This window comes from Camellia sinensis, chromosome 8, assembly GCF_055761805.1.
Source record: "Camellia sinensis isolate YWXY chromosome 8, ASM5576180v1, whole genome shotgun sequence".
NCBI lineage: Eukaryota > Viridiplantae > Streptophyta > Magnoliopsida > Ericales > Theaceae > Camellia > Camellia sinensis.
In genome coordinates, this window is record NC_138968.1 from 193,126,622 (window position 1) to 193,138,314 (window position 11,693).

General features: G+C 35.8%; 1 pseudogene; it reads left to right on the forward strand.

Annotated features, from left to right (window-relative positions):
• Window positions 1–8,398: 8,398 nt before the first annotated feature.
• LOC145798374 (pectinesterase QRT1-like) lies at window positions 8,399–11,246 on the forward strand (annotated as a pseudogene).
• Window positions 11,247–11,693: the final 447 nt, after the last annotated feature.

The following is an 11,693-nucleotide window of genomic DNA, read 5'->3' on the forward strand; positions in this document are numbered from 1 at the left end:
TTATCCACTCTCTGAGGTGATGATGCTTCCAGAGCAATAGGTGAAGATGATGGCCTAGCTCTAGAGTAAGAAGGCTTATTCGTCTTTTGGTCTTTAATTGACATATCCAATTTTCTCTTGCGTGAAGATTTCGGCTGGGTATGAGTAGCATATTGAAGCACGGTAAAGGATGTTCCCAACCACCAATTGGCATAAGGCATGGTTACGTGAGAAATAGATCGGGAGCCTGGTAACTCCAATGAGACTTTTGTACCGCAGCGTAGCATATGACGCCAGCTGTAATAAAATTTAGACCACGCAGAGGGTTGCTGACAAGATACATTAAGTAGTGTAGGGCATGCTTCAGCAAACCCAAATTGACGACCGTATCGGTTAGGGGAGTACGGTTCAGAAATGAAATTAAATCCCATTTTAAAAGTTAAAATCCCTTGCCTCAACGATAAAAGATAGCCAAGGTGGAAAGGTGATATCCTTTTAGAGTCGTCCAGAATGCCTGAAGGTTCACCTTCATCGGTAAGAGCCCTAAGCTGACACTCCGTACGATAGGTTATAAGAGAGTTCGCAAATGGAAATTTATCAGTAAAAAACTGGGTAGCCGATTGGTTTCCAATAAACCCAAGATATGGCATGAAATGAATATTAGGAATCGGACAAATCGACTGAGGATCCCCATGAGAGTAAGTCTTAACAAAATATAGTGAAATTCATCCAAAAAGGTAATGCAAAGGATCCTGAATATTTTCCTTCCCAGGTGAAGGTGATGATGCCATTTTGCTAAGAGAATGATAGAGGTATGCAAGGACGGGGATGGCCAGGCTAAATAAGGTTCCACTAGCCATTTTGGTGGCTGCGTGAAAGGTAGTCGGACGAATTTCCCCGGAAGAGTAAGGGAAGACAAATCTACTAAGCCAACTCACCAAAAAACCAGGAAGATACACATCATCAGGGATTCTGTCTTTTCGTCGAAAATCACTAATCGAAGTTGGGGATTCGTCAATAAATTTGAAAATCCAGTGGTTAAACTTCTTGGATTGAAAAGAGCTGGCATAAATGTTGAAAAGCCCACGGCACGCTTTGGATGTCTAGGACGAATATAAAACATCATTGGAGGGGGTGAACTCTTCATAAAACTCGCCACGGATGGGGAGCCCGCTAATGCGATGAAGTTCCCATAAAGAGATCCCAAGTTCACCGTAAATGGTGTGGAAAGTGCTAGTGTCGGGTGACCACCACTCTAAGAATCCTTTGAGCAGGGCGACATTCCTAGCATAAGCAAATTGGGATACATAGATTGCGGCATAAATCCCACACTTCTTCAAAATAGGGGCAAATGTAGAAAGAACGTCATTCAATCAAAAAATCCATATAGGGGATTGCAAATGGGTAGAGATGCCGCGGACATTAAAAGAATTATCCCACTTCAATTTTTCATGTTTCATTCTCTTAAGAAGCGTATTAAATTCAGAGCAGTCAAGGTCTTCAGAAAATGGATGGAGGATTGAGACAGGGAATGAACCGATTGATTTGGAGTCCCCTTTCTTGAGAATCTCACAGCAGTTTCGAATTCCTGTATAGACCAAGTCTTCGGAAGCCGTATGTAAAGGGATGTAGGAGTCCAACTCGGTGGGTGACAATAAAGCAATGATGGGTTTGTGCCGAATTATTTTCAGACCTGATTTATCCAATACGTCCCTCTCGTCACGTCGAAGATATTCAAGTGTCTTTTCCATGCTGCCTAAAAAAATAAAATAAAAATTAAATAAAAATAAAAAAATAAAAAAAAGAATTAGTAAAGGCAAATATACGATAATAATGTCATAGGATAAAGAAATTGACGAAAACCTCTTGCCAAGGAATCAAGCCGTTGGAGTGAAGGACACAATCACTGCCAAGTAATCAAGCCGTTGGAGTAACGGACACAATCACGGAATCAAGCCGTTGGGGTGAAAAACACAATCACTACCAAGGAATCAAGCTGTTAGGGTGACGGACACAATCACTGCCAAGGATTTAAGCCATTAGGGTGACGGACACAATCACTGCCAAGGATTTAAGCCATTAGGGTGACGGACATAATCACTACCAAGGAATCAAGCCGTTGGGGGTGAAGGTACACAATCACTGCCAAGGAATCAAGCCGTTGGGGGTGAAGGTACACAATCACTGCCAAGGAATCAAACCGTTGGGGTGAAGGGCACAATCACTGCCAAGGAATCAAGCCGTTGGGGTGACGGACACAATCATTGCTAAGGAATCAAGCCGTTGGGGTGAAGGACACAATCACTGCCAAGGAATCAAGTCGTTGGGGTGATGGACACATTCACTGCCAAGGAATCAAGCCATTGAGGTGACGGACACAATCGCTGCCAAGGATTCAAGCCGTTAGGGTGAAGGTACACAATCACTGCCAAGAAATCAAGCCATTGGGGTGACGGTACACAATCACTGCCAAGGAATCAAGTCATTGGGGTGACGGACACATTCACTGCCAAGGATTCAAGCCGTTGGGGTGAAGGTACACAATCACTACCAAGGAATCAAGCCGTTGGGGTAAAGGTACACAATCACTGCCAAGAAATCAAGCCATTGGGGTGAAGGACACAATCACTGCCAAGGATTCAAGCCATTGGGGTGAAGGACACAATCACTGCCAAGGATTCAAGCCATTGGGGTGAAGGACACAATCACTGCCAAGGATTCAAGCCCTTGGGGTGAAAGGACACAATCACTGCCAAGGATTCAATCCACTCATTGCCATTAGGCTAGAAGGGGCAATGATACCTGCAAACAAACTCTGACGCCTTGCGTGTTGCCTGCAAAAGAGATAAAAAGACATGAAATAATTGTTAACAAAAAAAAAAAGAAGGGAAATTAGTCATCATGATTCGTACAGTTAAAATTCACTTGCACAAATCACGAAGGGGCAAGGCTGATTCAATATTCAAAAAAAAAATTTGTTCAATTGGGCCAATTGTACAAGGGGCTGCTACTAATACAAAATAAAATAAAAGGCAGCAGGCCTTAAAAAAAAAAAAAAAAAAAAAAAAAAAAAAAAATTGTTCATATTTGGGTTTAGCAAAATCTACTAAATAAACAAATATATGTTGTTACAAAAAAAAAAAAAAAAAAAAAAAAAAAAAAAAAAAAAAAAAGGTATAGCAGGTTTTTCTTTAAACAAGAAAAGTCTTTGTTTTGGGCTCATGGTTAGCCAAAAAAAAAAAAAGATGGTAGCAACAGTAGTGTTGAAAAAAAGGTGCTATTGATAAAAGGCATATTGCATACTTAATTGCCAATAAAGGAACTTGTTCTTTCTTGAAGAAAAGAAATTTTATGGTAGCAGCAGTGTTGAAAAAAAAGGTGCTATGGATAAAAGGCATATTGCATACTTGCATACTTTGTTGCGTTTGGAAAAAATGGTGTGCCAGGTATAGGTATCATCTTCATCCTACCCATCTCTAAAAAAAAGGGTAAAAAGAAAGCAACAAAATATAAGGGAAGAGTAGAACTTTGTTATGAATAAAAGAAGGCTCTGTGACAAGAACCTTGTTTGGCCTATTTAGATTCCTGGTCTACAAAAAAAAAAAAGGTTTAAAAAAAAATGGTAGCAGCAGTGTTGAAAAAAAGGTGCTATGGATAAAAGGCATATTGCATACTTGATTGCCAATAAAGGAACTCGTTCTTTCTTGAAGAAAAGAAATTTTATGCCTTAAAAACAAAATGCAGAGATAAAAGTCTTGTTAGGCCAAGGAATGCTACTGCATGCAAAATTTATGAATCCATGAAATTGGTAAGGGTGTTGGAAAAAAAGAAAAAAAGGGGTCTTTGTTAATGTTTACAAGCAAGGACTTAGGGGTTAAAAAAATATCTGCTGGAAGGCAGCCATGTCAACAATTCTTGTGCAAAGGAAAATAAATAAAAAATAAAAATAAATAAATAAATAAATAAATAATAATAATAATAATAATAATAATAATAATAATAATAATAATAATAATAATAATAATAATAAGAAGAAGAAGAAGAAGAAGAAGAAGAAGAAGAAGAAAAAAAAAGAAAAAGAAAAGGGCTCTTTGTTTGTATCAGCAAGGACGTTACGTGGGCTTATGATCTAGCAACAAAAATGCTTACAGGACTTCAAATATATATATATAAGGCAGCAAACAGATCTTTACTGTGACAGACAAACTTAAAAAAAATGGGGCAACAGCTAAAAAGAGGCTGCAGTTTTTTTTTACATGGTTGTTAGACTATTTGGATTTATGGTCTAGCAAAATGAGCTATCTTTGTTTTAAACAAACAAGGCAGCAAACAAATCTTTACTGTGACAGACAGACTAAAAAAAAAAAATAGAGCAACAGCTAAAAAGGGGTTGCAGTTTTTTTTTACATGGTTGTCTCGATTTCAAGAAGGGTCTTTGTTTGTTAGACTATTTGGGTTTATGGTCTAGCAAAATGGGTTGTCTTTGTTTTAAACATAGAGGGTGACAGTTTTTTGCCATCATATAAAAAAAAGTTTGTCTAGTCTCATGACTGGCAGCAACAATAAAAAAAAGATGAAAAGAAAGCAATAGAAAAGTTCATATTATGATGAAACTATAAGAGAAGCATACCTGATTAAAAGGAATTTGAAGGAATTCTTTTGTGCCTTCTTCAAAGTGTAAGAAGAACAACTTCTGCCGGGAAAAGAAGAAAGACAATGGCCAGACAACTTCTGATGGAAATAAATTGAAAGGATGAAGACCTGATATACACTACAAAATTTGTAGAAGGAAAAAAGAGGCTGCTGGAAAATTGCTGGAAACAAAAAAATTCTACTGGGAGAACAAAGTTGCAGGAGGAAAAATATCTATTGTCCACATGCATGGATAGGTGTCATATAAAGCAAAAAATTCTTGCTAAAGAAAGGATGTAGTGGTCTTCTAAAATACTTCAAAGAAGCAAGAGTTTAGGTAGGATTTGAACCACTCCAAAGAAGCAAGAGTTTGTGTAGGATTAGAAATCCTACCAATGTCAATCCATCCAATTCCATTTAGACAAACTCCTAAAATATATACATATATATATTTGTTGGAAAAAAAAAAAATCTGATCCTAAAAAATAAAAAATAAAAAAAGTGGCAAGTTAGAGGCCCACGAAAGAAAAGGCCCAATTAAAAAAATGGTGGCCTAGAAAAGGAAAGGTCCATGATGGCCTAGAAAAGTCCATGATGACCTAGGAAAAAAATCTGCTGTAAAAAATGGTGGCAAGTTGGAGGCCCACAAAAGAAAAGGCCCAATTAAAAAATGGTGGCCTAGAAATGGAAAGGTCCATGATGGTCTAGAAAAATCCATGATGGCCTAGAAAAAAATCTGTTGTAAAAAAAGATGGTGGCAAGTTGGAGGCCTACAAAAGAAAATGTCCAATTAAATCTTTGGACCTTACCCATGACCCTTATGAAAAAAATAAAAATAGATAAATAAATAAGTCCCTAAAAAGAGACCCATACAAGAAAAAAAAAGGGCCATGCAAAAAAAAAGAGGCCCATGAAAAGGCCGAAGTCCATAAAAAGGGGCCCATGCAACAAAAATAATAAAAGGCCCATGGACTATAAAAAACAATCAACCCATTTTTAAAAAATACAAAGCCTGAAATGTGGCAGAAAGGGACTAAGGCCAAGAAATAATCGCATCCAAGACCTAAAAGTGTCAATTTGTCGTGACTCGCGCAATTAAGAAAATTCACTTGTGCAAGTCACGAGGGAGCATTTGTTGGCATATAAATTTTAACTAAATTTATGTTTAAATTTCAAATACAGTCAATGACATACATAGGGCCTATGATAAGAATGTTGTAAGTAATCACTTCCTAAAAAGGATCAATATGATCCGTTGAAGTGCATAAATAAAACAATGTCGTTATTCAAGATACTCAAATGACACGTGGAGCCTACGAAAGATGACACCTGTAGAGCCTACAACAAGGACACCACACGGGATGAAACCCCAAAGATCAATCCGGTTAATCAGATATGCGATTAATCATATAGCGCTATTATTTAAAATTCAAATGGAGCTATCGTTCAGTTTGAAATTCAAATTGAGGATGAGGCATTCTGATTACCTCGATGTCTCTCTATAAATACGAGGACCATCACACAAGATCAAGGATCAAAAAATCAAAAATGAGAATATCAGAGAGAGAGAGAAAGAAATCAAGAGCTAGAAGAAAAGAAGCCTAGAGAACTCAAGAAACTACGCTACAAACGCAAAATGGCGATGAATAGGTAAAGGGTTCCAAACCCAAGAATTATACTTTGTATTCAAGGGTTCAAAACCCATAGCAATTTCAATAAAATATTTATTTTTCTTAAATTGTCTTCTTTTATTAATTTTGTTCTTCATTAATCGAATGTTTTATTTATATAAAATGTGTAATTAACGATCTAGAATACAGATCGAAAATAGGAACCTACTATTCAAATAATTAACACTGCCTAGTCTAAAAACTAAACAGTGGATATTTGTAACATAAAATTTTGAATTGTGTTGAAACACTTCATGTTTCAAAATTTGTGTCTACAAGCACTTTGTTCTATGCAGAACAGAAGTCAATATATCCATGACAACAGAGGGTCACTAAAGTGATTAATCAGAAGCCAACGGTTATTTAAGTCCCCCAAGGCATGAGACTCCCATCGTGGTACTTACAAAATAAATATTTAAATAATCATTGTCAAATTATATCCATGAGTTTTAATTTAAACAACAGGGGTTCATGAAATAATTAACATAATTGAAACATTATAAATATGAGTTGCATAAAATAAACCATGATAACTCAAGATATACTTAAAACATTTTATGGTGACCCAAAATATAATATAACTCACTTTAAAATTAATACCTCACTCTTTGTTTCTACTATCAAAGACTTTCTTGACTTCCAATATTTTCTTTCCCTTTCTTTATTTGTTTTCCTATTCTTGTTCACAGCACCACTCCTTATTTTATACTAAGGTGTAATACTTGCTCAGCAAAGTTTGGGTGACACGTAGCCTCTCTATTGTGCTGCCATCATCATGCTATAGATTTGAATCTTATCCCTCAAATGGATAAGTTTAGGTTAGTTGCTTAATTACACTTGGACCCAATTACTAAAGGAATTGTATCACTAGTTTTCTTTTTCTTTTTCTTTTTTTTGTTTGAGCTTAATTAATCGTACATAAAATTATATTTTTCTCATTTATAATTAAATAATACTAATATAAAATTTAAGGAACAACTTAAATTTTCGGGTTGTTACACAATTTTCCGTCATCTATGAAGCATGGACACAGATACGCATACGGATACGGACACGGACATGGGACACGGCAATTTCTAAAAAATGGGAACACGGACACAGCAGGGAACACGACAAATTTTTTAATTTTTTATAAATATTTTTATTTTAATACACATTAATTATTTTATTTATTTATTATATTTTTTAAATAATGTGCTATTGTTAATTTATTTTTTTATTTTTAATTGATATCTATATATATATTATAAAAAAATATAACAAATAAGGAATAATAAAATACGTTAAAATAAATAAAAATAAAAATTAGATATTTTATTTTATAATTTTTTATTATATATGATTTAATTAGATTTTTTTTTAATAATTGGATTATTTATTTTATTTATTATATGTTAAAAAGTTAAGAAATAATAATTTACAAAAATTATTATTATATATGATATTTTAAAAAACAACAATTAGATATTTTATTATACATGATATATAAACATATATACAGTTTTAGAGATATATATATACATATATATAGTTTTACATACGGATGCTTATGTTGCATTCTTAGCAAACTATAGACTAGATTTACCCCATAATTACAATCGAGTGTGTGTGTGTGTGTGTGAGAGAGAGAGAGAGGGGCTTACCTTTGAAGTCTTCGATCGACTGGATGAATGGGGGTCTTCGATAGATTGATCGACTGTCAACGATAGATGACTGGTTCAATGGATAGGGGTCTTCGATCGACTGTCACTGCCGATTGGATCGACTGTATAGACAAGTGGATGGAGTACACAATTTTACACACCATTGTTTTTTTTACCTTTTAAATATTACACTTTGACCTCAAATAAATATAACAAAATTAAAAATGAGCCCCGTTGTGTCTCATGCCGCGTCCCGATATGGACACACGTGTCGCCGTTGTGTCCCCTACAAAAAAAAAATCATTAAATTAAAGGGACACGCCATCTGGCGTGTCCCGTACATGTCCCCGTGTCCCCGACGGGTCCGCATGTCAGACACCACCACGACACCAATTTTGAAGTGTCCATACTTTATAGTCCGTCATCATAGCTTCTCGTGTTCCTACATACATTTAAAGGACTAAGAATACTTTAATGAAATTCCGATGCAAAGAAAAGGTGTTTGTTCCAAACTCCAAGCCTTACATTTCATTCATTGGAGATGAAAATTGAACTTCTGAAACAATTGTCACTTGGAATGATAAAGCTTCTGATAAAGACAAGAATGAGTGTCAACTAGGGACTTCTAGATCAGCTTCAGTCACCATAGAATCCGATTTCTCCTACACAACTAGAATCACCTTTGAGGTACAAACCCATATATGTTTTTGTTATTCGTATTTTTGAAAACAAAAACCCAAAACACAATGGCCCGTTTAGTAACCATTTCGTTTTTAGTTTATATTTACAAAAATTTTAAAAACTGTCATAAAAATTTGTTTGATAACTTTTTTAGTTTATAAATGGTTGTCTTAGTTTGTAAATTTGAGGAAAAATTGAAAACTCAAAAATAAGTTTACGTTGGTTTTTAAACAGAAACTTAAAAATTTGACTAAATTTTTTTTTTTTCAATTATAATGTGTATGATCCTATTGTCATAAATAATAAAAAATAAATATAAATATTTTGGTCCTGGAAAAACATGTTTTTAGTTTATGTTTTTAAATTTTTTTAAACATTTTGTTCAAATCAAACGCGTTTGTAATTTATGTTTTTCTAAAAATAAACAAGAACCAGTTCATAAAATTTTTGTAAACACAAACCAAAGCCATAAACGTTACCAACCCCTACCAACAATTCTCATCAATGGTGTGGTATGTCGGAACTCAGGGGTTGCAATACCTAGAGCCTATGGAATGCAAGATGTAGCATTAAGGCCAAGTTTGGCATCCTTCAAAAAATTCAAAAAGTCAAAAAGTCATTATCCTATTTAAGTCACATCATCTTATTTAAGTCACATCACCTCTCTAACACATCACTTCAAACCCAACCCAAATCCAACCCATATTTCATAAAAAGTCAAAAAGTGCACTTATTTAGTCTTCCCAAACTTGGCCTAAGATTAACTGCCGATAAAGCGATGTTGTACAAAGTTAGGGTCTTGGGGACACAAGACACACTTCTAGATGACTACGGATCACACTATCTTTATCAGTATTACATTCAAGGTTCTGTTGATTTCATATTTGGCAGATCTAGATCGCTCTGTCAGGTATCATTCAAATCCTCACTACCCGTGTATGATAATCATATGTCCAATATGTTTCTTGATAATGATTTGTGGAATTGGGGTTTTTGAACAAGGACTGTGTTCACTCAACAGCTGAAAGATTTGGAGCAATTGCAGCTCATCATAGAGATTCCAATATGATGATTCAGGGTTCTCTTTTGTAAATTGCACAATCAATGGATAAGGAACTGTCTACCTGGGAAGAGCTTGGGAAAATTAGTCGCGAGTAATATACTCATACTTTTACTGTGATATCGACAATATAATAACTCCATTGGGGTGGAGCCACTGGAATCAACCATCCAAGCAAAAGTATGAATCTTTTCTTATTAAAGAGAAAAGGAAAAAGGAAAACATTTAAACTATTCAAAATTTTGGTTGCACATCTTACCAATCTTGGTTCAATGAATCTAAGCAATTGTAAAAACTTTAAAAGTATTCCAGACAACATTTGTCAGTTGAAAGCTCTTACATGTCTATACCTCTCTGGCTGCTCCAAACTTGACGAACTGCTGCAAGACGTGGGTTTCCTGGACTGTTTGAAGGAGCTTCATGCAGATTGGACTGCAATTAGAAAAGTCCCATCCTCCATTGGACTTCTGAAGAAATGGAGTCCTTTTTTCTTGCCTTCAACTTTACTTAGACATAGAGAGAACTCCATGACTTTGGAACTAGCAGCTTTGTCAAGGATAGAGTCCTAAGTCAAGAATTGAACTCGTCAAAGATTTCTAACCTCATTACTGTACACCTAAAACTACCCAATTTGGATCATTATGGAGACAATGCTAGTTGCCCTAAATCCTTTTCTGTTATTAACATTTCTCTTTGGATTGCAGATAGCCTCATACACAGGATCATTATTAATGGCTCGTGGAATAAGGATGCTTTGCTTGCAAGAGGAGCTTGGGTAGCTTTGGATGAATTTGATAGACAGACTACGGCGCACACTGCAGCCTTCTTTGCATTATCGGCATCTACGGCAGAAGCCAAGGCGTGTCTTGATGCAGCTTGATGGTCTGTAGATCACAATGTCAAGACTGTTAACATATACACATCAGCTGAGGCTTGTATCGGCGATCTATTGTTGAGGATATTAAGATGTTCTGTAATACGGTTGAGTATATTTGTATTACATGGAAGTCCCTAGGAATGTTGTTGGTGTAAGCCCACCACAAATGCCAAACTGAAAGAGAAAATATAAGTCATCTACTAAGAGGTTGCCCCAAAGCTAAAAACATCAGGCTCAAACTGAAATATCTCAATTGGTGGCAAGAAGAAGATAGGAAACCATTACTTGAATGGTTGAAATCCAACATGAAAAATAAAAGCATGATGGTTGAAATCCAATGGGCAACAATCTTTTTGATTGCCATCTGGAATATATGGAAAGATAGGAATAAAGAAGTGTTTGAAAATCAAACTCAGCCTGCATACATCAGCATAGCCAGCATACTCCAGCAAGCTCAAGAAATCCAGGAAGCTTTTCTAAACCCCCTTCACCCAAATTATTTAGCACCAAGACTAACTAACTGATTTGCTCCTATTGCAGGGAAACTGAAACTGCACACTGATGGAAGTTCTAAAGAAGATCCATGCCAATTTGGGTATAGTGGTCTACTGAGAGATGAAGTAGACACCTGGCTGTGTACCATGGCTATCTGGGAAACTGTACGAGCTTGGAAGCTGAACTTTGGGGGCCATATAGAGGTCTAATAATCATCATACAGAAAGGAATGGCCAACATAGAAATTGAGACAGATTCCCAGCTAGCAATGAAGCTTATCAAGGATGGAGCTGAAAGCTCTTCCCCATATAGAGCACTGATTGAAGATGCAAACTTCATGCTGAGAAGATGCAACTGCAGCATTCAATATATTCCAAGAGAAGCTAACCAATGTGTAGATGCACTTGCCAACATTGGAGTCAACTAAACAGAGCACCTTGTTTTCTTAGATGACCCACCCAGTTCCATCATTTCCTCTTTAGTTGCAGACATGGCTTCCGCTAGTTCAAGGAGGGTCTGATTACCCCCTTTTTGTTTATTTGTTTGTACTAAACTCTCAACTCTGTTCTCTTTTCATTTGAATCAAAAAAGAAAAGAAAACAACGTCCATGTTGGTTCCATTCTTATTGCACCCTATGTCACATCTATGTAACAAC